The sequence below is a fragment of the Pinus tabuliformis genome, chromosome 5_2 (genome assembly GCF_031772625.1).
Source record: "Pinus tabuliformis cultivar Carrire ecotype Pingquan chromosome 5_2, CPIR1, whole genome shotgun sequence".
Classification (NCBI taxonomy): Eukaryota; Viridiplantae; Streptophyta; class Pinopsida; order Pinales; family Pinaceae; genus Pinus; species Pinus tabuliformis.
In genome coordinates this window covers 157859865-157887064 of record NC_142306.1, presented here as the reverse complement: position 1 = coordinate 157887064, position 27200 = coordinate 157859865, and positions in this window count along the sequence as shown.

The following is a 27200-nucleotide window of genomic DNA, read 5'->3' as shown; positions in this document are numbered from 1 at the left end:
AAGCCAATGGTATAGACCCAATTTTATTTGATGGCCATTTCCGACTCGCTAGATCATCCAAGAGCCAATGAGTGGGAAGGAAAGAACAAGGGTTTTCCAAATGTGTGAGCCTTTGGAGGATTTTCTTAGAAACAAGACCAATCTAAGTAGATTTGGAAGATATTTAGATCTAAGAGTGTTACCTTAGACAGAGAAGTTGTGTGCTAATCTCCACAGGATTTTGGTTGTTAAAGCTTTGTTGAAGGTGTATATATATTTGAAGACCCAAGCCCTCAAGGTTTTTTCCAAGGCTAATATTTCCCATTTGACTAGGGGGATACCACCAATGGGTTTGTTCCTAGACCAATGAAAATGGAGGCAATCTTATCTGATTTTTGTGAGGATGCCCTTAGGAACATAAGATATAGATAACTAATCGGTTGAGATGATTTCAAGGACAAACTTGATAAGAACTACTTTTCCCCCTAGAGAGTGAAGTTTGTTTGCCCAAAAATTTCTGTGAGTGTTGAATTTTTGAAATAACCAAAGCCAATTTGCAAAGCAGTACCCAAGAGGCTTGAGGAAGAAGCTAAGGTATTTAAGCCTTCATCCAAGGAGGAGATAGGGAAGGGGAAAAGTTGATTAAGTTGATGTAATATTGGGATAGAAATGAGTTCATGGATAAGGAAATATTTGTTGGGGTTGATCTGCATACTAGAAGCTTGACTAAAAATGGAAAGGGAGTCTTCGAGGGAAATGAAAAAAATATAGAGTGCCTCTAGATAGGATGAGGATGTCATCAACAAAAATAAGGTGAGTGATACAATGGAGAGGAGAAACCTCGATTCATTTGATACAATTATAATATCTCGCCTCCTTGATTATGTTGCTGAGAGCCTTAGCCACAAGAAAAAAAACGAGGGGGGAGAGGGACATCCTTGTCAAAGATCCTAAGTGGAATTGAATAAAGGGGAAGGTGAGTCATTGATCAAAATAATAAATGAAATAGATTGTAGACACCCCATGATCCAGTTAATGGTTAGGAGCCCCATACCCAACTTATGAAGATCCATTTTGAGAAAACTCCAATTTACTATGTCAAAGGCCTTATATAGGTCCAACTTGAAGGCAAGGGCATAAAGCTTCCTGGATTTGATGTACTTAAGGGCCCCTTGTGTAATAAAGATCATATCAAAAATTTATCTTCTATTTAGGAACCAAAATTTCTTGTCAAAAACGATTTCACTAAAAATGGGATTTATACAATAGGAAATGACTTTTGAGATGCTATTTTAGATAAAATTCCAACAAGAGATAAGTCTAAAATCATCAAAAGTAGTCTCATCATGTTTTTTGGGAATGCGATCACTACCATTCTTGGACTACTTTAAGTAAATCATCCTTAATGAGATAAAAAAAGTCCAGGTAAAATTCAACTGGGAGGCCGTCCAACCTCAAGGTATTCCCCCTTTGCATGGAATATACAATTGATTTTATTTCCTTTTCAGGTACTTCCTCTTCCAGTGCTTCGCTCATTTCCTTTGTTTTGAAAGGATGGAATTTGGAGACTACCTCTAGGATTTCTTGGATGGGACATCCTGTAAGTTCCATAAAAAAGTTTCCAAAATGTCTAACTCCTTCCAAAGCTTTGTCCCAAAAGAGTGTTCTATGGAACCATCTTGTTTCTTTATCTCCCAAATGGTTTTTTTGTTTCTTTTGAAAGAGGAAAAATGATGAATAGACTTTGTGTTATTATCTTGTTCTTTAATCTATGTGGCTATGCTTTTGAGATTCCATTCAATCTTCTTCCTTTAACAGACTAGTCTTTCAGATTCGAAAGGCCTTAAGGTAGAGATATTTTATACATATGCAAGTCCATGAGGAGATTCATATAGGGATTTTATCTCCAATTCAATAGACCTAGGCCATTATCTTTGTTTTTTTGTTTTTAATGTAATGTAAGGACCAAATTTTGGAGGTTGATTTGAGATTTGCTATCTTGGAAGAAAATTAGCCATATAAGACTATGAAGAAGAAGAATGAAGATGTGTCTAGGACTCATTGACTAAAATTTTGAAACTTTCTTTATTAAACTAGGAATGGTTGTAGCGAAAAGGAATCCAAATTTTTTCATAGTCTTGAATTAATCAAAGAAAGATGAGGAAGTGATCAATGACTCCTCATATAGATATCCAAGATCAGGTGATGATTCGTGAATTGTAGAAATAAGAGGAGATAAGGAAATGATCAAGTCTTCTAAAATTTCTTCTTTGTTGACACATAAGTTTCTCTAGGTGGGACCAATTTTAAGGGGCTCTACATCCACCAAATGATGATTAAGGGAGAGAGAAGAGAAAAATCCATTGAGTGGATCAACTCTTGGGGAGAATCCATAGATTTCTCTTTGTGAGCGAATAAGATTAAGGTCTCCTCCAATTACTTAGAAGGGGGCCGAAGGAGTTATAGATCCATAGAGGTCTTCTCAATAGGTCTTATGCTTGGAGTAAGGACCATAAATGTTTACAATGGAGATGATGTAACCCAGTTCCTTGGCCTTTAGGATTACCAAGATAACCTAGTTGTGTATGTTGGAGTTAGTGGCATGGATTTGGGGACTCCAAATTGTTAGTAACCTGCTTGATAGGACAACAACATCCATAGTGGAAAAATACAAATATTTTAGCCATGGTTCTAAAGCACATTGAACTTTGGAGCTTCAAAAATGGTTTATAGGATAAGGATGACATTAAGTTTGTGAAGATAGACCAATGATTTGAGGGTTAAAATTTTAGGAGCACTCCCTTACCCCCGAGAGTTTAACGAGAGAATGAACATGATTGAAAGGGGGAGGGGGCTTTCCATACTTTAAGGGCCCTATTGATAGCAGATTGTTTGTCATGGATAATATCTAAGATGATTGTTTGTTGCACTCTAAGTAGGTGAGATTTTCGGCCCATGGGGTTTGAGAGAATGGGGTCAAGTGCTAGTTTAGCTAGGGAAGAGGAGGTTTCATCAAGTTTGACTTGGGGATGGAGTTCATAGGATTTACTAGAAGGAGGGGGATTTGAGGTCTTTGTAAGGGGGATGAGATGAACTTGGGGATCCTTCTATAGGGGTATCTAAAAGGGAACTTGGCTCTGGAAAAAAGGGTGAGGAAACTCAATCTAGGGGGTGGGGGAATAGGGGAAGGGGGGAGTATAAATGGATCTAAGGGAGATGAGATTGGGGAGGGGGGATGAAAATGGTTCAAGAGGTAGGGAGGGGAATTGGGGGACGGCGGAGAAGACTAAGGGGGAAAATTAGGATGCAAACCATAAGAACAAAAATTTGAAGCAAATAAATGATCAACAGAGGGATTTTTTTGGCTTACCAAGGAATCATTTTTCCGAGGAAGGTTCATGTGAGTGGGTTGTATATGCAGATCTGAAGTGAAATCAAATTCGAATGGATCTGCTTCAGAATAAATATTTTCCATGTCCCTAAGTGAAGTTGAATCTACCTTTTTTCTCTAGAATTTTTTGTCCTCCATTTGCAATGTCCCAAATCTGGTGAATTGACCTATTAGATGACTAGTTGAGTGACACCTAAAGCAATATAAAGGTAGACACAAGTAGCCTAATTTATGTGTCCATGTGTGGGAGTTGTAAATTAATTGAATTTTCCCAGAAGGCCCTCACTAATATCCACTTCCACCTACATGAAAAGCCATCTCCCGTCTACCTTCTTATCCCAAAAATCTTCCAACTTTATAAACTTTCCTATTTTTTCTCCTATGGTATCCAAAACCTTTTTTGGCCAAGAGATGAGGGGGAATGCCTGGGAGAATCAACCATGATTTTTTCTTAGAGACATATTCTCAAGTAGGGTCATAATTCACAATCCATTTCTTCAAGAAGAGACTTGATAAGTTGTTAGTTCCAGTCCCATGTGATGATCCAGTTGTAGTCATCTTCTGAGAAAAAAATTGAAGGCAATCCATATTCTGACCAAGAGGTGAATGATAGGAGAGTAGCCTAGTAGGTGTTTCCATGAGTTGTTCATCTAGGGGACCATAACCTTGTTTGAAGGGTTCTTTCCCAAAAATTTTCTAGCTAAAACCTTTCCAAAAATATGTGGGATGTCGTCTAGATGGATATAATTGCCAACAGTTAGGGAAACATGGGAGGGGCGAGCCTTTATCAAGCATTTGTGAGAGTGATAATTAGACTGGTGGGGGGAGGAGGGGTGAGGAAACATATAAAAGAATATTTGGGGGGGCGGGGGGTTAAAAGAAAGTAGGGGAGAATTGGCAATATGGCTAGGAGGAGATGCTAAAGAACTGTTTGGTATGTGTTATATTCTTTGCCTGACTAATCAGACGAGCGATATGTATGCGTTGGGAACAATGAGGGGGCTATAAGGGGGTGGAAACCCCCTTGTTCAGGAGGTTTGCAAGGGGGTGGAAGCCCCCTTGTATGGAGTTTGAGGTAGTGCCTCAATCTTTTTTTCACTAGTTTTTCCCATGTTTTTTCGCATGGTGGTTTTGCCCATGGTTTTGTAGATCTGGTCAAAGGAACTATAGTTATATTCTAATATAGGGTTGATGGATTGTGGATTTATGAATGATATGAAATTTATTTATTGTATTATAACATTGTAAAGGAAGATAACGAAAAATCAGACTTGTTTTCTGAGTTTTGGGTTCAAGAAGAAAAATCTATGTGTATTTTTTCTGTCATTATCGTTGTATCTTTTTTATTATTTTTAAGAATTTGTTTATAGGTATTATCAGTAGAGGGTTAAAACCTACAACAACAAGGTCTGGTATTTGATGAAGATGGAAGTAAATGAGGATATGAAAGCAAGGATCCTAGAGAGGATGAGGATTATTGGATGGATGAGTGTTAGGCTAAGAAGCAATGAGTTGTAATAGGGGGTAAGTAAAACCATGTCTTTCTTGACATGTCGAGCTCAGTTGTACTCCTCTTGATTATGAAAGATTTGAGTGTGAACCAGGTTGTTTGAAAAGTTTGTTAGTTCTATATCCTCATCCATTTCTAACTAAGGGACGTGTGACAACCCTGGCGAATTCCCTCTTATTGTAAATATTATCTAGCTATTTTTTGTCAAATTAAAAATCACTAGGAGATTGGGACACTGATTCCAGATTTTAGGGAAGGAGAATTTTCTTGAGGAAACTTGGTTGATATTAATGCCAGACAGTGTGCTTTAAATGAACATGTGGCACAATAAATTAAGCTGAAAAAGAAATGGTAGGGAACCATGTGTAATTCTCTGGAAAAATATGCAAAGAGAGAAACAAAATTAAATGAAGTATGGCCACAATGGTAGACAAAGGCAATGAAGAGCATGCATTCACACAATCCATAAACTATGGATTCAAACTTTTAGTGGGAGGAGTTAATGAAGGGAAAATTGCCTCTATCCACATAAAAGAAGCAAGTATATCTGTGCATCTAGAAAATCCACGACTACACGTAACTAGAAGGGGAAAAATATGGAATTATAAAACATGTAAGATAATTATTTAAGGAAAGGGTGGTGAAAATAAAAGGGGGAGAAATTTTCTCTGCCAAAGAGAATTCGCTTTGTAGTAGCGTAATTGATGAAATCACTGTCAGTGGCTTGTTGGCTGAGATAAAAGAGTTTACAAAGAAATGTATTTCCTTGAGGCTAAAGAAACCATTGAGAGTGGATTTCCTAAGGATTGATGAACCCACTGGGAAGTTTGCGGACTAATGAACCTACTGGCCAAGAGGTAGAGACACTCAGGTACTTGTGGGGCTGATGAAACACCAAGTGTGGCCCTAGGATGGGACAATGGTGCTTGCACTCACTGAAGAATTACCTAGAAGGGTGATGTCCATACTCCCATTGATTTGAACTTAAACAAGAACACAAAAAATTATAGATATAACCATAAATACAGAGATGCAACAGAAATAACACTTCATTTCATTAATATCAAAAAGCTGAAATATGCTTACAAATAGAATGGAAATAAATTAGATTGGGCGATGGTATGTTATTTCTGAGAAGAGATGTGGCAACTAAATGCCTCTGAACCATGTTACAATGAGGGTCAAGGGCCTATTTATTATTGAACAACAATGGAAAACCATAAATACCCAAAACCCTAACCTCAAAAGATGGAACACTAAGAGTTTGTGGACCTCGTTGGGGTTAGTTGGGCAGCGAACTTCCCGGGGTTGTAACTTGGTAATATTATCAACGTTTGGCGTGTATGATACGTTGTTGGAAAGGTCTCTCCGAGAAATACAATATTTGTGATAAGCGCATACCTATGGCTACGGGGCTGCAGCGGACCTCAAAAAAACACAGTTTAGGGGGTCAAAACTACTCAAGAAGTTTAGGACCCGAAAAACTGCTAAAAATAGTAAATGCTGAAATAAACAAGGAAAAAAATGAAATCGATTGAAGGTCTATGTGGAATAGGTGGGTGGCCACCAATATCCACCTGGATCAGTCCTCCCTCCTTCAAAAGAAATGGTCCCCATTGCATGCAGAGACTCCATGAGGTGAGGAAATTTCTGTTGAACCTGGTCCCTGGTGAACCACTTGCCCTGGTGAAGGAGTTGACTTGCTTTGACAACTCGATATAGCTGGATCCTTTGCTAGCAAGTCTTCTTGATATGCGTGTCCATGATCTGATCAGTTGTTTCATGTTCCATGCAGTCTGGGTTTAGCTCTGTTGGTGTGAGTTGTTCTGCAATGCCAAATGTCTCCAAAAATGGTGGAAAGTATGATCAAAGGTAGTCTACATTGAACACTAGGCACATACCAAGGAACGATGGGATGCTAAGCTCAAATGAATTTTCCCCTACAACCTTGGTGATGGTGTGTGGCCCATATAGGAGTGGGTGAAGCTTGTGGTGGGGTCCAATGAGACACTCCTTTTGCAAATGTAGCCAAACTTTGTTGCCCACTTGGAACTTTTGCGACACTCGATATTGATCATGGCGCTGCTTATGCTTGACATTGGCTTTGTCCAATATATCATGGACTTGCTGGTGGATGTGTTGAATGTGCTCAATGAAGTTGTTAGCCCTGCTAGCTTCAGACTGGATGTGAGCTGAATCTGCCTAAGTAGCTGCAAATGGTATGGCTACATAAATGGGACATAATGGCTGAAATTTCAGCGCTACCTGAAAGGGGCTATGGCCCGTTGAGTTATGGAAAGCTCCGTTGTAGCTATGCTAGACATAGGGGAGGCTTTCATCCCATGTGCGCGGATGCTTCGAGTTGTACATGCGTAAAATGTGCACGATCATCTTGTTGACAACCTCTGTTTGGCCATTAGTTTAGGGGTGGAATGTCATGGACTTAGTAAGTTTGGTATCAAACATTAACCAGAGACTTAACCAAAATTCACTCAGGAATCCATTGTCCTGATATGAGATAATGGATTGTGGGATCCCAAAGTGTACCCACACTCACTCAAAGAAGAGCTTAGTAGTGGCCTCTACTGTGATACTCTTCTTCCAGGCCGCCATGATGGCCATCTTAGAGAATCTATCCACGACCACGAAAACGTAGTCATTGCCATGATTAGTAGAAGGAAGGCTCGTCATGTAATCCGTGGAGATGGATTCCCAAGGTGGACTAGGAGTAGGCAGAGGAGTATATAGGACTTGCTTCTTGATGGTTGGTTTGGAAGTGGCGTAGGCGATGCAGGATCTAATGTAATTCCCAACATCCAAACAAAGTTTCGGCTAGTAAAAATACTTCTGTAGTACTGCCACTGTTTTCTCTACTCCGAAATGTCCAGTGACCCGACTGTAGTGCACCTCCCAAATCATATTTTCATGCTCGCTTGAAGGAACACAAATGTGTCCCAGGTGGCATAACAATACATCCCAGAGGTGAAAATTTGAAACTTTCTTACCTTCCAGGAGTGTCTGGTATGTGCTACTGAATTTTGGATCGCTCTTGTAAAGATGCGGCCACCTCGAAGTCTCGTGCCCACAGGAGTCGTGCATAGTGATCAATGCCATGACTGGTGGTCAGATGTGGTAGTTTTCAACATTAATGATGCTTCCCTTCTTGTAATTAATGTTCAAATGGAACTATTGCAGGTATGTGGACTATTTCTGATGGAAATCGTTCTGCAACTTCCGTTGAGTCTGTATGAACTGCAGGGATCGATGGTCTATGTGAATGACCTATTCCTTCCCCAGAATGTAATGCTTCCACTGACGACAGGCCTGCACAATGGGATACATTTCTTTGTCATAATTGGGATACTTCGATACTGTGTCTAAAAGTGTCTCACTATGGTAAGCCACTAGATGCCCCTATTGAGTAAGAACTGCACCAATAACATAGTCGAAGGCATCTGTCTCAATCTCAAATGGTTGCTGCAGGTCTGGTAATGTGAGCACTGGTGCAGAACAGAGGCGATGCTTCAACTCGACAAACGCCTTCTATTGGGTTTCAGACCAATTTTTTTTTGCTTTCTCTCCACCCCTAGTGACTTGATTTAAATGCCAATTGATATGAGAGAACTCCAACATAAACCTGTGGTAGAAATTGGCAAGACCCAGAAAGCTGTGGAGCTCTGTTAGAGTGGTTGGAGCTGGCCAATACCGAATGAATTGTATCTTGGTTGGGTCCACATGCATACACTGCTCATCAATGTTGTACCCCAGATATTGAACTTGGGTCATGCCAAAAGTTCATTTCTCCAAATTGGCACACAACTTGTGTTGTCGCAGGGTTTGAAGGACCTGTCGAATATGGTGTACATGCTCTTCCCAACTTTGGTTGAAGATCAATATGTTATATAAATACACCATCACGAATGCATTGGTGAAGGGTCGAAAGATGTCGTCCATCAATCTCATGAAGGTTGCGGGGCATTCATCAACCCGAAAGGCATGACCAACCATTCAAAAAGGCCCTCCTTGGATTCGAAAGTAGTCTTCCACACATCAGAGGGTTCGATAGGCACCTGGTGATAACCAAAATTTAAGTCAATCTTGCTGAAATATTTGGTCCCCTTGAGCTGGTCCAAAAGGTCATCAATTTGTGGGGTTGGGTACCTATTCCGAACAATGATCTTGTTCAGCGCTCGATAGTCATATAGTCTCCACGTCCCATCCTTCTTTTGTACCAATACAATCGGGCTCCCACAAGGTGATGAGATTGGCCTGATGTGCCCTTTTTGCAATAGCTCTTGAATCTGCCTCTTGATCTCATCATTCTCCAGAAAAGAGTGTCGATATATCGGTCCATTCGGTAGTGGGGTGCCCGGGTTCAGATCGATAGAGTGCTTGACCTAACAGTGCAAAGGCACCCCTGTAGATGAGGTGAAAATGTCCCTATACTCCTCCATGACCTTGTCCATCTTCTACTGTTGTGCGGAGGAGCCTTGTCTAGAAGCCGTGGCCACAACCTTCTTCTTGCCCTGGGGGCGAATCATAAGGAAAACAAATTTCCTATTCTAGGAAATGATCTTACTGCATTACTTTGCAATGATCAAAGAGATGGCCAAAGTAATAATAACAGAACGAGGTCTAGACTCATATACAACATGTTGCTTCCACAAGTATGGTTGTCCTAATGATACGTCACAAACTTGAAGAGGAGAAACATCACACATTACCTCATCCGTGAAGGGCTTGATGCTATAGGGAAGGCGACATTGTTGGTTGATGCGAAGATCTTGTCCTTGGTGAGGCCACCCGATGGTGTACAAATGTGGATGTGTTGTAGTTGGGAGGCCCAACCACTTCACGACCTCTGTTGAAATGAGTTTCTTTTGGCTCACACTGTTGAAAATGAACTACAATGGATAACCCTTCACCCACATCTATGAGTGGAAGAGGCGTTCCCCCTCCTCTGGATTTTCAGGATCATTCTTCTAGATCTTGGTAGTGGCCACGGTGGCACTGGGCTCCATGTCAATGATCTGATTCCCTTTTTCATTCCCCTTGCCAGGTTCTAACTCAGAGTCAAAAAATGCATCTGATTCGAAAGCCTTCAACTCATCCACTGGTGGCTGCTTCACTCGACACTCACTTGTGTTGTGGGTGAAGCTCTTATGGAACTCACACCCTTTTCTTTTGTCCTTCTTTGTCTTTGTGGTGTCATTCTTTGCTTTTGGCTTCGGCAGGTTGTCTTGGGTCACCCTGCCTTGGCTTTGTGCTTTTCTCTGTGGTTTGGGGATGCCTTTTCCTTGCTTCAGATTAGCAGATCCAAAGACTCGCTTCTTCTATTTAAACTTCTGCTCAATCTTGGCAAAATACCAATATTCCGTGCCAAACGAGGAGATTTCTAGGAACTCCACCTCATCCTTGATGTACTTATGTAGACAGTCATGGTACTTGAGTACCAAATGTTGTTCTGAATCCTTGATACCCAGCTTCGTGCGAAGAGTATGGGAAACATTTATGAACTCTGGAACATCTTGGTCCCTTCCTTGCCGTAGCATTGTCCACTTGATGTATTTATCTTCATAGTTCCTTGATGGCATCTCGGAAAGAATCCCAAGTGGGTGTGGCTGAAAATAGTGAGGATTCCCTCTCGTCCTTTTGTTCACAGTAGGTTTCCCACCAGTCCTTGACGTGTGGGGCGGCTTTGAGAAGCGCAAAAGTAATATTTTCCCGATTGGAAAAGTCATGAACTGAAAAATATCCTTCCAACATATTTAATCATTTATCTACGACGTCTACATTTATATGGCCCTCAAATATGGGAATATCAAAGTTATCTTGTACCGTAAAAGGAGTGGCGCCTCCAGAGTGGCTGGTGGATGAAGATGTGTCGCGTGTGGGTAGCCATCAAAGGATTTGGGCAAATTTATCCATCATTGCGTTCCTCTGTCACTCGAAGGCATCCTCGATCAGTATTTTGAAAGGATCTTCTGCCCCCTCATCTTTCTTTTCTTTCACCATGGGCGACCGTCGAGGTTTGTGAGGCCCGTCTTGCAAAGGTTCAACCAGTTCAATCCCTAACTCCTTATACCGTGACCTCGTTGGGGACATGCAAAGAAAAACAGAGAAAGAGCAGACCGTTATGATACCAGTGATCCGAACTTAAACAAGAATGCAACAAATTACAGATATAACCATAAATACAAAGATGCAACAAAAATAACACTTCATTTCATTAATATCAAAATACTGAAATATGCTTACAAATAGAATGGAAATAAATTAGCTTGGGCGATGGTAGCTTATCTATGAGAAGAAATGTGATGGCTACATGCCTCTGAACTGTGTTACAATGAGGCTCAAGGACCTATTTATTATTGAACAACAAGGGAAAACCATAAACAACCAAAACCCTAACCCCAGGAGATGGAACGCCAAGAGTTTGTGGGTCCCGTTGGGTTAGTTGGGAAGCCAACTTCTCGGGGTCGTAACTTGGTCATATTATCTTCGTTTGGCGCATATGATACCTTGTTGGAAACGTCTCTCTGAGTACTACAAGATTTGCAGCTACTTATCACTTTGAGCTTGCAACAGACCTCAAAAAAATGTTGTTTAGGGGGTCAAAACTGCTCTGAAAGTTCAAGACCCGAAAAACTGCTAAAAATTGTAAACGTTGAAATAAACAAGGAAACTTATGAAACCAACTAGAGGTCTAGGTGGAATAGGTAGGTGGCCACTAATATCCACCTAGATTAGTCCTCCCTCCTTAGGAAGCAATGGTCCCCATTGCGTGTAGAGCCTCCATGAGGCAAGGAAATTTCTGTTGAACCTAGTTCCTCGTGAACCACTTACCCTGGTGAAGGAGTTGACCTGCTTTGACAACTTGATATAGTTGGATCCTTTGCTGGTGAGTGTTCTTGATTTTCATGTCCATGATCTGATCAGTTGTGGCCTGTTCTATGTAGTCTAGGTTTAGTTATGTTGGTGTGAGTTTTTATGCAATGTCGGATGTGTCCACCAATGGTGGAAAGTATGGCTGAAGGCGATCTATATTGAACACTAGGTACAGACCAAGGAACGATGGGATGCTGAAATCGAAGGCATTGTCCCCTGTAGCCTTGGTGATGGTGTATGTCCCATATTGGAGTGGCTGAAGCTTTCGGTGGGGTCCAATGAGGCGCTCTTTCTACAAATGTAGCCAAACTTTATCGTCCACCTGGAACTTGTGCAACACTTAGCGTTGATCATGTGTTAGGTAAAATTGACTCGGGGTTTGAGTCAAGGTTGACCTCATTAAACAATAGTGGTTTTGGGGCACATGGTATTGTGTACCCATGATTTTCTTCCCGTGGTATTGCATGTAATGGAACCTATAAAAGGCTGATAGAACTTCATTGTAAGGAGAGGCTTGGAGGTGAGCGGTGAAGGCTCACTTGGCCATCTTGGCCAGGATTTTGGCCAAGGTTAATGAGATCTCATTGTGTTGGGTTTTTCCCTGGATTTGGGGTTTTCTTGGATAAACATGTGTGTTTATGTGTTTATGTTTGTTGCTGGTTATTTTATGTTTATTCCTCTCTATATTAATTTATTATATCTGCGGTAAATTTCTTAACAATTGGTATCAGAGCCAAGATTTAGCTTCAGAGGACCACTTCTATCACCAAAGGTTTACGGTCTAATGAATAAAGCTCAGAAGATATATTGTATCAATGTCGATCTAAGATCATTTGATCTAGATCTAGGATCAAGAAGGGATCTACTGGATCCTTTTACGAGGTAAAAGGATCACAGTAGCAAGGGAGTGAAGTCTCAAGTGATGCTCACTGCAAAGAGTAGTGCGACCATCTAGAATTTCGTGGTGGACCTATTGGTGATAATGCACAGATGAGGAGAATCATGTGGATCAAGAAGGCTTGTGTGAGGCTGCATACAAGAAAAAACTAAGGTTGAAGGTGGGGGTTGCATCCAAGACCTAGCCATGATGGGGCCACGAGTTGAATGACTAGGCATAACTACCGAAGGCTAAGCCAAAGAGGTTGTTGAAGATTTTGCTTGCGGCCACGTCAAGAAAATTGGTGAGCAGTGTTCTTGGCTCACTTGGAGCCTACGCAAGGCATGGAAAACCCAGTCTCATGGTGGGATTGAGGAGGGATATGCCCAAGCCACTGTGATACTCATGGTCACTGGAATAGATTGGAATCTGCAGGAAGATCGGAGCTCTAAGAGAGCGATCGATTTTGAGTGTGCTCGAACATCAGATCTAGGCGCAAGTACTTGGTGAGAAGATCCGTCATAAGGTAGGCTTGATGGGTAGGTGTGGGAGCACGAGAAAGTGGCCAAGGTTGGGATCGTGAAGAGGATACTGGTGGTCGAGGTTGGAGAAATAGTGAGGAGGACAACATTGCTGCAAGCAAAGATCAGAGTTGCGACCTCAAAGGACAGTTTCATCGGGGATTGTTGGCTACTAGCCAAGAGAATGGTGGTTTGGGGAATTTAAACATTGTGAACCTCATTAGCATCTTGTCTCGGCTTCAAGGAAATGCTCCATCTTCTCAGGGTTTTGATCTGAAGATTGCTCAAAACCTTCAATCTCCTAGATTAGAGGCCCCCAAGGTGAATGACAGCCCATTCGCAGGTTTAACCACTAAATTACTGGGTATTTTGTTAGCCTTGATAGGTCCCTCTCATGATGCCCTCACCTTGCTCAAATTGGAACATAAATCTTTGGGATTGGGACAGATCCAGGTTCATCGCAAAGCCGACTTATTTGGCAAACAATCACAAGCTGAACCCTGGCAATATTAAACTGCAAGCTTCTCCCGAAATCTTACTTTTGGGATCCAACGACATAGGGTCGAATGCCTTAAATGGTTCTTCATTTCTGAATCCCATAAATGATAGTCCATTGAGATGGTCGCAACAATGCTTAAGGCACCAAAACGTGTAGAGAAGCATCAAAATCCTTTGTTGACTAATAAAGATATGGCTAAATTAAGCAAAGTGTTCTTTTTGGAAAACAACAGTCAATGGGTAAGAAATATACGTACCTATAAATTATTTAAATTGATGAACCATGTATTTGAAGAGAATGCCTAGATAACTGGCAGTTACAGCGGCTGGTGACTCATGTAATTCGGTAGATGGGTTCTTTTTATATGGACACTAATACAAAGCATTAAGAAAAAGGGAGAGAGGATGTACAACAAGTTATAAACAAAAAAATTATGATGGAGTCAATTATTGCATGTAAATGGGCATACTACTGTAAGACCTGGTAAGGCATGTGTACCCTTGGGTAAACACCGGTAAAGTCTGGGTTAGACCTAGGTGATAAGGGGATGTCTGGTTAACAATATTCTGATAAAAACTTTGAGGTGTGTAAGGGCTAAAGTGAGTGGGGTTTTCTCACTCAACAGTTTTGGCTAGATTTAGTCAAGGAACCCCAAGTCAAGTTTAAGGGGGGAATTGTTAGGTAAAATTGACTTGGGGTTTGAGTCAAGGTTGACCTCATTAAACAACAGTGGTTTTGGGGCACATGGTATTGTGTACCCATGATTTTCTGCCCGTGGTATTGCATGTAATGGAGCCTATAAAAGGCTAGGAGAACTTCATTCTAAGGAGAGGCCTAGATGTGAGTGGTGAAAGCTCACTTGGCCAGGATTTTGGCCAAGGTTAATAAGTTCTCATTGCACTGGGTTTTTCCCTGGATTTGGGGTTTTCCCAAATAAACATGTGTGTTTATGCTTGCTGCTGGTTATTTTATGCTTATTCCTCTCTATATTAATTTATTATCTCTGCGGTAAATTTCTTAACATCATGACATTGGTTATACTTAGCATTGGCTCTGTCCAATATATCATGGACCTGCTGGCAGATGTTTTGAATGGGCTGAATGAAGCTATTAGCCCTGTCGACTTTTGACTAGACGTGAGCCGAATCTACCTGAGTAGCTACAAATGGTATGGCTACATCAATGGGACATAATGGTTGAAATCCCAACCCTACCTGAAAGGGGCTATGGCCAATTGAGCTATGGAAATCTTTATTGTAGCTGTACTAGACATAGGGGAGACTTTCATCCCATGTTCATGGATTCTTCAAGTTGTACATGCGTATAATGTGTACGATCATCCTGTTGATGACCTCTGTTTGGCCATCAATTTGGGGGTAGAACGTCATGGACTTAGTAAGTTTGGTATCCAACATCGACCAAAGACTTGACAAAAATGATCTCAGGAATATGTTGTCCTGATCTAAGATAATGGATTGTGGGATCCCAAAGTGTACCCACACTCGCTCAAAGAAGAACTTAGCAGTGGCCTCTACCGTGATACTCTTCTTGCAAGCCACCATTATGGCCATCTTAAAGAATCTGTCGATGACCACGAAAACACAGTCGTTGCCATGCTTTGTAGAAGGAAGGCCCGACATGAAATCCATGGAGATGGATTCCCAAGGTTGACTAGGAGTATGCATAGGAGTATATAGGCCTTGCTTGTTGATGGTTGGTTTGGCAATGGCACAAGCAGTGCAAGATCTAATGTACTTCCCAAAATCCTGACAAAGTTTCGGTCAGTAAAAATACTTTTGCAGTACTGCCACTATTTTCTCTACTCTGAAATGTCCAACGCCCCGACTGTAGTGCGCCTCCCAAATCATCTTTGAACGCTCACTTGAAGGAACACATATTTGTCCCAAGTGGCATAACAATGCATCTTGGAGGTGAAAATTTGGAACTTTCTTACCTTCCAAGAGTGTTTGGTATGTGTTGCCGAATTCTGGATCGCTCTTGTAAAGATGTGGCCACCCCGAAGTCTCGTGCCCATAGAAGTCGAGCACAGTGATCAGCGCCATGACTGGTGGTTGACTGAGGCAGTTTGCAACATTATTGGTGCTACACTTCTTATACTTAATGTTCAAATGGAACTGTTGCAAGTATGTGGACCATTTCTGATGGCGATTGTTCTGCAACTTTCATTTAGTTTGTATGAACTGCAGGGGTCAGTGGTCTATGTGGACGACTATTTCCTTCCCCAAAATGTAATGCTTCCATTGAAGGTATGCCTACACAATGTAATACATTTATTTGTCGTAAGTGGGATTCTTTCGGACTGTGTCTAAAAGTGTCTCACTATGGTAAGCCACTGGATGCCCCTACTGAGTAAGAACTGCACCAATAGCATAGTCAGAGGAATCTGTCTCAATCTCAAATGGTTGTTGTAGGTATGGTAATGTGAGCACTGGTGCAGAACAGAGGCGATGCTTCAACTCGACAAATGAATTTTGTTGGGTTTCAGACCAATTTTTTTGTTGCTTTCGCTCTGCCCTTGATGACTTGACTTAAAGGCAAAGTGATATGAGAGAGCCCCAACACGAACCTGTGGTAGATATTGGTACGACCCAAAAAGTTGCAAAGCTTTGTTAGAGTGGTTGGGGTTGGCCAATCCTGAATGAATTGTATCTTGGTTGGGTCCACATGCACACCCTACTGATCAATGATGTACCCCAAATATTGAACCTAGGTCATGCCAAAATTGCATTTCTCCAAATTGGCACACAACTTGTGTTGTCCAAGGTTTGAAAGACCCGTCGAATATGGTGGAGGTGCTCTTCCCATCTCTGGCTAAAGATCAATATGTAATCTAAATACACCACCATGAATGCATTGGTGAAGGGTTGCAAGATGTCATCCATCAATCTCATGAAGGTTTCGGGGGCATTCGTCAACCCGAAAGGCATGACCAACCATTCGAAAAGGCCCTCCTTGGATTTGAAGACAGTCTTCCACACATCGGAGGGTTCGATAGGCACCTGGTGATAACCAAAATTTAAGTCAATCTCGTTGAAATATTTGGCTCCCTTCAGCTGGTCCATAAGGCCATCAATTCATGGGATTGGGTACTTATTCCGGACAGTGATCTTGTTCAGCGCTCGATAGTCAATACAGAGTCTCCACGTCCCATCCTTCTTTTGTGCCAATACAATCGAACTCCCACACGGTGATGACATTGGCCTGATGTGCCCTTTTTACAACAACTCTTGAATCTGCCTTTTGATCTCATCATTCTCTAGAAAAGAGTGTCGATAGATCGGTCCATTCGGTAGTGGCACTCCTGGGGTCAGATCGACAAAGTTATTGACCTAACAATGCAAAGGCACCCCTGTAGGTGAGGCAAAAATGTCCCTGTACTCCTCCATGACCTTGTCCATCTTCTACTGTTGTGCGGAGGAGCCCTATCTAGAAGCTGTGGCCACAAACTTCTTCTTGCCCTGAGGGCGAATCATAAGGAAAAAAAAATTTCTTGGTCTAGGAAATGATCTTACTGCATTGCTTTGCAATGATCAAAGAGATGGCGGTAGGCGGGGCTACCTTTGGTATCCTGTACAACTTATTGTCCAAAGTAATAATCACAGAACAAGGTCTAGACTCATATACAACATGTCACTTCCACAAGTATGGTTGTCCTAATGATACGTCACAAACTTCAAGAGGAGAAGTATCACACATTACCTCATCCGCGAAGGGCTTGATGTTGTAGGGAGGGCGACACTGTTGGTTGATGCGAAGATCTCGTCCTTGATGAGGCCACTCGATGGTGTACGAATGTGGATGTGTTGTAGTCAGGAGGCCCAACGACTTCATGACCTATGCTAAAATGAGGTTCTTTTGGCTCACGCTGTTGAAAATGAACTACAATGGAGAACCCTTCACCCACATCTGTGAGTGGAAGAGGCGTTCCCCCTCCTATGGATCTCCAGGCTCATTCTTCTCGATCTTAGTAGTGGCCACAGTGGCACTGGGCTCTGCGTCAATGATCTGCTTCCCTTTGTCATTCCCCTTGTCGGGCTCTGACTCAAAGTCAGAACATGCGTTTGATTCAGAAGCCTTTAACTCGACCAATGGTGACTGCGTGGCTTGGCACTCACTTGCATTGTGAGTGGAGCTCTTATGGAACTCACACCATTTTCTCGCGTCCTTCTTTTTCTTTATGGTGTCGGTTTTTTTCTTGCAGCTTCGACAGGTTTTCCTAGGTCACCTGCCTTGGCTTTGTCCTTTTCTCTGTGGTTTAGGGGTGCCTTTTCCTTGCTTCAGATTTATAGATCCAAAGTCTCACTTCTTCTGTTTAAACTTCTGCTTAATCTTGACAGTGTATCAGTACGATGTGTCGAGCGAGGAGATGTCCAGGAACTCCATCTCGTCCTAGATGTACTTGTGTAGACAACAATGATACTTGAGTACCAAATGCCCCTCAGTATCCTTGATACCCAGCTTCATACGAAGAGTATGAAAAACATTTGTGAACTCTGGCACGTATTGGTCCCTTCCCTGTCGTAGCATTGTCCACTTGACGTATTTATATTCATAGCTCCTGACAGGGTAATATTGTTCCTTGATGGCGTCTCGAAAAGAATCCCAAGTGGGTGCAGCTGAAAACACTAAGGATTCCCTCTCATCCTTTTGTTCATAGTAGATTTCCCACCAGTGCTTGACGTGTGGGGCGACTTTGAGAAGTGCAAAAGTAATCGTTTGTTGATTGGAAAAATAATGAACTGAAAAATATCCTTCCAACGTACTTAACCATTTATCTATGATATCTGCATCTATCTGGCCTCAAATATGGGAATATCGAAGTTAACTTGTACCTTAAAAGGAGTGGAACCTCTAGAGTAGTTGGTGGATGAAGATGTGTCACCTATGGGTAGTCGTCGAAGGATTTGGGAAACGTTATCCATCATCATGTTCCTCGGTCAGTCGAGGGCTTCCTCGAGCAGTATTTTGAAAGGATCTCCCGCCCCCTTATCTTTCTTTACTTCCGCCATCAGAGGCCGTCGGGGTTTGTGAGGCTGGTCTTGCAAAGGTTCAACCAGTTCAATCTCTAACTCCTTATACCCTGACCTCGTTTGGGACATGCAAAGAAAAACAGAGAAAGAGCAGACCGCTCTGATACCACTAATCCGAACTTAAACATGAATGCAACAAATTACAGATATAACCATAAATACAGAGATGCAGTAGAAATAACATTTCATTTCATTAATATCAAAATATTGAAATATGCTTACAAACAAAATGTAAATAAATTAGCTTAGGCGATGGTAGCTTATCTCTTAGAAGAGATGTGATGACTACATGCCTCTCAACAGTGTTACAATAAGGCTCAAGGGCATATTTATTATTGAACAATAAGGGAAAAACCTAAACAACCAAAACCCTAACCCCAGGAGATGGAACGCTAAGAGTTTGTGGGCCCCGTTGGGGTTATTTGGGCCGCCAACTACCCGAGGTCATTACTGGTAAGATTATCTTCGCTTGGCACGTACGGTACCTTGTTGGAAAGGTCTCTCCGAGTACTACAAGTCTTGCGGCCATAGACTTAATACATACCTCAAAAAAATGTCGTTTAGGGGGTCAAAACTGCTCCAGATATTCAGGACCCGAAAAACTACTAAAAATAGTAAATGTTGAAATAAACAAGGAAACAGATGAAACCAAATGGAGTTCTTGGTGGAATAGGTGGGTGGAAACCAATATCCACCTGGATCACCCATGGTAGCTTGTTTGCTGATGAACCTTCCCATTCTTTAAAATAATTCTTCTCTTGGTGATTGGGCTTTGACTCCTTGTGTTATGCAGAATTTACGATTGCGGACAAAAGTATCTTCCCTAGACCTACTGGACGGGTATAGACTAATAGAAAAAAAAGAATATAGATTTTCCCTTAGATAAATTGAAGAATGGGAAAGAGGCTTACATGGAATCTGTCACAAGATTTACTTTCCTCCTGGCTTGTTAGCTCCAATCGTAGCTCCAAATGCTACAATTAGAACCTGCACATACAACCAAAACAAGCCAAGGATCCACAACATCTACGTAGCATACTTCAATTACTCTATTCAATGAATCAACGAGGAATTGAAAGACATGAAAGTAAATATAACACAACACATATATGGAAACAATGTACTCTTTGTATTAATAGAAATAGGAGAGAGTTTACAACCAAGAATAGTAGTTGATCTTGTAGAGATCTCCCTGAGTTGACTTGTCCTTCCTTGTCACAAAGCACACCTCAATGTCACCCTAATGCATGAAAATGATGATTCTGTTAGATTCAAGGCAGCATCATGTGGGCATGATCAATCTCCAAAAGCCAACCCTGATGTTGTATATGGAAATAAATTTAAAAGAGAGGGATGGTAATTTAGGATTTACCATAATGAGCTTGAGTTCCACTTATGATGGGAGGATGTGCTCAAGGGATAAGAGGTAAAGTTTTCAAGGTGGGATCAAATAGGACTCGAGCTTCTTATCCAAGGTAAATGGTTAAAACAATGGAAGCTTCTAGAAGAGGAAACTTCATAAATCTTTTTAATTTTCCTGAATCTCTAGATTCAATGCATCCCCACCAAGGAGAAACTAGTGCTAATCAACGCTAGTGCACAAGGGAGAAACTAGAGCTGAACATAGGTCTCCAAAGGGACAGGGTGTGCTAGGGCTTAAAGCATTGATTTTGAGTAGTGAGACCCAAAAACTCATACTTTTTTTTAATGGTCATGCTTAGGGATTTGTGTAGGGATGATGAATACATGTTCACGGATGATGATTGATTCGACTGCAAGCCTATTGACCAGATGCGAAAAAATGGCCTATAACACAATGTGTTGTAAAGAACCTCTGAATTGATATTGAATGAAATAAAAGCTCAAAGGTATAATAGTTGGAAGCTGATGAGAAGGCCTGAGGGAAGTGGTTCCCTGCTATGTATTTGACTCCTAAATCATTGGTGGGTAAAGATGGTGTACTCTTTGAAGACCCTGTTTTAATTGAGGTGTTAATTTTACCCCTATAAGTACTCCTTCTCAAGCTCTAGAATCTGGCTTGGGAGTGACAACTTCAAGAAATATTGGCTGCAACTTGTCTACGGTTGGGTGGAGAGTTGAAGTCTTGATCTCAGTTTCTGGTTTATTTTGCTGTATAAGATAAATATTTACTACTTCTTCTTATATTTGAATGATATGTATAAGTTTATCATATTGGTTGCATGCTTATGTTGTTAATGAGGAATGTGTTTCTTGTGTGGATGAGGGATGTTGATTTCCTGTATATATTTATGAGGAACTGTTGGTTCCTGCATATGCTTGAGAATTGAATCTTAGTCATGAGGAGATGGTGAATCTTTGTGTTTGTTTCCCTGAATTAATTAATACGTTTCTCTAGCATGTATTGCTGTTAATTCCATTCTTTGCTATGTGTATGTGAGCTATGTTGCATGGAAAGAAATGCATGATTAAGCTATGGTTGGGAAGCTGGATTGAATTCCCTATGAATTTGAGAATCACACTTAGAGGCATGTTCGTTGCATGTTTCATGGGAAAGTTAATGGCCAAAGTTCTATATTCTTCCCATCGAATTTTAGGAGTAAGATTTTTATGCATTTCAAGGAAGTTTAACTGATGTTTTGAATGCGTTGATTCATGGATTCCATGACCATAGTATGCTGAAAAGGAAATTGAAAGATCTTAGATATTCATCTTCAATCTCATCGAAGGAAAGTCGATATTCAACTGGAAGTCGAGCCAAGAAGGCATTGGCTTGGGAAAACTTTACAAGAGAATCAAAAAATTTCTAGGGCTAAAAGGCTTGCATAACAGGTTAAATTCACCTGTGGGACCCACCACTTTGGGGGGTCGGGGAGGTCAATTGAAAGGTCAAATTTAGGATGAGTTTGAGCCCCACTAACATAGCACAAGTCGAGTAGTTGGGTGGGGTCCTAGTCGGGAGTCGGGCTAGTTGTCCTTAAAGCCAATGTTCACATGGAGTTGCACCTAACTATGAGTTGTGGCTGAGTAGGTCGAGGATCAGGGTAGTCGGCTAGGTCGGGCAGGTCAAGGCCTAGAAGAAATCAGGAATAGGGCTAGAACCCATAATGGGTCCTAGGTTACATGAAATAATTACTTGGACTAGGGGTTGACGTGGTTCCATGTAGGTGTGACACGTGGCATCCATATTTAGTCTTTTGGTAGGCATAAATAAGGCAAAAATTGATGACACGTGGCACTGATAGAGGAGGCCATCTGGTCGAAGTGATGTCAACATTATGTCACCCCAAGTCAGGAGTCTGATAGATCGAGACTTTGCAGGTAGTTAGGAGCCTAAGATAGTTAGGACTAGGGGGTTGTGACCCTTGACATTGGTGTAGATCAATGATTGTGATGGGATTTTTATCAGACGATGCATATGAAATGCGGCCTCCCTGATGTCAATGGGGAGGGGGGGTGTCCGCACTAAATCTATGTCGACATATTATTCAGGGTGGCATCATGAGAATGGAGGCCATCAAATGAAGATGGTGGAATCGTGTTCTAGAAGTAGGAACACAAACCCCCCTTATGATATTGCAGAGCGGGGGGTCGCATTGCACCGCACTGTTGGACTAAGTGGGAGCCGAACCCACGGTAAATTAAATATGGGAACATTATTATATTGGTGCCATGATATGGGGTATGATGGAATCATTCACCATATGTAGCATGCACGTATAACCCTATGTGTCGAGTGTTACACAATATTTTTTCGCATTCCCAACTTTGTATCCAGAGTGTCGTCCTTTGTGCCACTGCTGTCACAAATGTCGTAAAGCGACAAAAGCTGTGTAAAATCATTCACCATGAATTATATGCTCAATACATCCCTGAAGAGATGGAGAAATAATGTCTTGAAGAAATTCTGGAAAAACTTGTGAAGAACCCTAATTTGCAAGACCAACACTACTTTTAGTAGGAAAATCCGTGCTGGTAACCTTTTGTCTAACTAGTGACTAGCGTTGGCAGCGTGAATTTTGATAGGAAAATACACACTGGTCCTCTTCAGGTAGTAGAATCTTCTCTTACTAGAAGCCTTGAGAACGACGAGCTGGTAGTTGTTGGATGAAGATATGGTTGAGTACTCCCATTTTGAGCCCTTGATCCTACCTTTAGGGATCTTACCTTTGCGATAAGGACCTTCTTCCCCCTTTGCTGGATATCTAACTCCCTCTCCCTCACTATAAATCCGTTCTTCACTTTCTCGTTGCTATTCTTCTGCTCAATTGTGCTTAGATGTTGCCATTTTGGTGAGAGAGGAAAGGAGATCTTGTTAAGTTTGGATTGGACTTGGAACCATCCTGAACGAGGCCTTCAACATCAAGGCACCCGTTGTATGCTTCCCTCTTTGATTTAATCATTAATACAAAGCATGTTTTACTTCCCATAAGCTTGTCTATGAGAACCCTGTTAGTCCCTGTACAGTCACGCTGAAAACCTTGTCTTCCACTGTTTACCCGCATTGACGATCAACACAGGTTTTGCTATGAAACGCAGTGCTGCTAGCATGAGTTTTGCTATGAAAAGTGGCGCTGATAACCCTGTCAACACGAGTTTTTCTATATAAAGTAGCGTTGGTCCTTGAATGTGAGAATTTTTAGGGTCTCTACTGAAAACTCTAGTGTGTCCTGGTCTCTGAGGTCTCTTCTCTACTTTATCTGCATTAGTCTCTATCTGTATGCTTCTGATTTCTTTGTGGAATGAAAAAGATTGTCTCTTGCTTGAAGTGGTAAAAAATCAGATTTTGATTGAGTTTTTTCAAGTTTTGAGTCGATTGAGATCTTTGTTTACTACTTGTGTGCTTGAGAATATTGATTGTTCTATTAATTAAACAATGATTGCTCTTTTGCATTGATTAAAGGAATCGATTTTGCATTGAATTAGTTTTCATTTCGAAAAATTTACTTTTCGTTAAAATTGCATTAGATCACTTGCATGAAAAGTTATTTTTTGGAATTAATTATTGGAAATAGATCACATTTTTCAATAATTGAAAACTAAATGGTGCATTAGTTGCATTAAATCATTTAAAGCAAAAAAAAAAAAGCATAATTCATATAAGTGCATCTTGGGAAAAGTGAAAAACATTTTTACTTTTTGGCATTGCATTTGGGAAGTGAAAGTGAAAGACCTAGTAAGGAAAGCTTTGTTTGTTGCATTCTTCATTGTTGCATAATTGTTTGAATCTCTTCCCTTTCTAGATTAGCTTTCATTGAAACAGAAAGAATCCTTTTCTCCTGATAGTTGCATCATAGGTGTTCAGGTGACATTGTTTTGAGCCTTAAAACTGAAAAGTAATTAAAGATAAACTTAAAATTTACCTCAATTAACGTAAGGAGCATTTGGAACTTAATGAAAACATTTAGAGGTCTAGGCTAGAGACGTGTGAGGGCATTGTTAAACGTAGGAGCTATCATTTTTTTCCAATGTTGTATCCCGAGTGTGAAATCTCGTTCCACGTATGAAAGTGTATAGGACCATTCTCCAGTGCTTTCAGGCATATTGGAGGTGCTCCACGCATGGTAAGTCTATGGGAACACTCTCATCGAATAATTACGCATTAGACAACACTACTACAAACCACACTCCCTGATCTGAAAATGGGGCACTTAGGCTTCTTGTCTAACTTACAAGAACCTCTCCCACTTCCAAAGCTTTAAATTTTCCCAAGTCTTATTTATTAACCAATGCGGAATTAAGAAATGCTTGAAATTATAGGTGTATGCTTATATTTATTGTTGGCTGTTTATGTGCGTTAAAATCTACTGTGTATGTTGATATGTAAATACATACAATAAATACTAATGCAGCAATAAACAAAACACACAGAACAACGATTTAATTAGGAGTTCACCCACAACTCTTGGGCTACCTCTCCGTGAGCTCTAGTTAATTCAACGAGGCTCTCTAGGATTATGGGATAAGTCCTTTTTACAAGCTCTTGGCTCAACTCCTGTTGTTTTACACCGAAACAGTGGGTTCAGACACCATGTTATCCCCTGGCTCTAGAAGCTCTGGCTCTTGGCTCTTGGTTCTAGCTCTTTGGCTCTGACTCTGGATCTTTGGCTCTGGCTCTGGCTCTAGCTCTTCGTCTTTGGCTTCTTTCTGCCCTGTATCAGTTCACAACCTTCTTGGATTTTCACTTGGTTTCCAAGTGACTCCCTTAGCTGCTCTTTTGTTTCTACGCTGCCTCTTTTGCCTCAGCTTCCTGCTTTGGCTTCACTTTCAGCAACAAAACCCCCAATAATCAACAACAACAACCAACAACAACTCAACAGCCATCAACAACCCAGCCTCTATCGTTCTGTGGCTTTTAAGCCAAATCGGCACTGTTTGTTTGTTTTCCCTTTCGGGCTCTTTGTCTTCCTGCCACAGTCCACTCAAATCCCTTCTCTGAGCGTTAGCAATCATTGCTAAATGCCCTCAGGGATGGATGCCACCTATTCCACAACGGAAGGAGCCACTGGCGCTTTAAATCATTCAGAAACAATGGTTTCCTGTTTACACAGAGAACGCTGTAAAACACGGGAAAATCCGCAGAAAAACACTGTTCATCTAGACTTCTAAAGTCCTTAAATCCGGTCTATTTCCCTATCGGGTCCATCCTCAATTGCTATCGCAAGTTGCTTTGGCCTTGTTTCTTTGTATTTTAAAAATACGTTAAACTGTGCAAATATTGCAAAAAAAATGGCTTATGAAGGATTTCAAATATTATGTGTTTTCATTTCGAAACCCTTTCGGGTCCGGTTTCATCAGTCGGGCACTTTTCCTTCATATTTTGTTTATCCAACGAAAAACGAAAATACAAAGAAAATCGTTGTTTGACGGATTTCAAAATGTATTAAATCTGGTTCATATTGCCATCGGGTCTGGCCATTGCTATCGCATATATAACATATAACATATAACCGCCCCTCTGTAATGCACCGATGCGATATTGCGATGCGAAAAGTCACAATTGTAGATCGCATAAGCCCAAGGCCTTCCCATATAGTATGGTTTATGCCAACGCCGATTGCGGTCCGCCAATATCAGCGATCACGGTATCACATCGGCCCTGTCCCATTGCACGTTATGCCTCCGATTGGCTCCGCCTGTCACCGCCGATGCGATATGCCGATTGGATCTGGACCATTGATTGGCCAGATCTGACGGCTCCTATGCAAACACTGTTCAAGCCTCCGATAAGCTCGATTTCATGGTTTTCTTCATGTTTTTGGGTTCTGATAGTGTTATCCTTCAAGTCTAAAACTTCTCCTTTTGCGCTAGTTTTGAAGATTTATGAGGATTTTGAAGACTTAGAGGGTTTTTAGGATCCCTTTTTAAGGGATTTTTCTACTTTTTCCAAGGGATATAGGTAGCTTCATTTTATGGTGACTTTTGCATCCTAAGTCAGTTTTGGCCCATTCAAATTGCAGTAGATTCAGAATGAGACGATCTGTGCAATGGGGCTAGTTCCAGGAACTTCCTTGGACTTTCATTTTCCTCAGTGAGGAACACTTAGACTTAGGAGTCTATCCAAACTCCGTTTTGGATCACACCTTCCCACTAAAAGAACTTTTGGTCTCCAAAAGACTGATACACTGATCTGAGTAGTAAATGAGAGTGACTCACCCTCTTCTTCAGCCTCCCTACACTTGCCTTTTCATAGTGCCTCTGATCCAAAGTTTCTGACCACTTCCCTTCTTGGATGGGCTGGTCTTTCTGGGAAGAACTGTCTTCCTCCTTGCCTTCCTGCAGAACTCCTGTTGAAAAGGTTGTAGAAGGTAGTTTGAGCTTCTTTGCCTTGATCATTGATCCAAGGTGGCTCAAACAAATGTGAAGTATATCTGCTCCACAAAACTTTCATTTGTACCTGTTTGACAAGCTGTCAACAACAACTGTTAACAACAACTGTTAACAACAACAAAAACACATACAACAACAATTGGATGGCCTGAACTTCTGCTCCAACAAAAGAAAAGATTTCACATCTTGTGAACACCTCCATGTCTTACATCTGCATACAAATGATGGACTAGATAACAAGCCCACAAAACATGCTTTTAAAACAAATGACCTTTCAAGTCAAGCATGTAGAAAAAGATCATTTGGACTCTTTTTCAAAAGATGAAACACTTCATCACTATCTCCATCTAGGAGACCAAGTTAACTGCTCCCAAGTCAACATTGCATCACATGCATGTCAAAGCAATCAACCCTGCAAGTTAATTACACATACATGTTTAAATATAAGGAAATCATCAACATCCCTGTGTTCATGCACATCATGCTTATGCATGCATTTCATCCTTCAACTTTCACATAAGCACACTGTACTTTCGAAGCTGAAATGAAATATAATGTTGCAGCAACAAAGTGAGCCTCCTACTCAACCTTTTTCCATTCACCATCTTGGTAGACCTGCAACTTGCATTCCATTAGCAAAGAAATGCAACTAGATGCATTAATAGACATGCAATC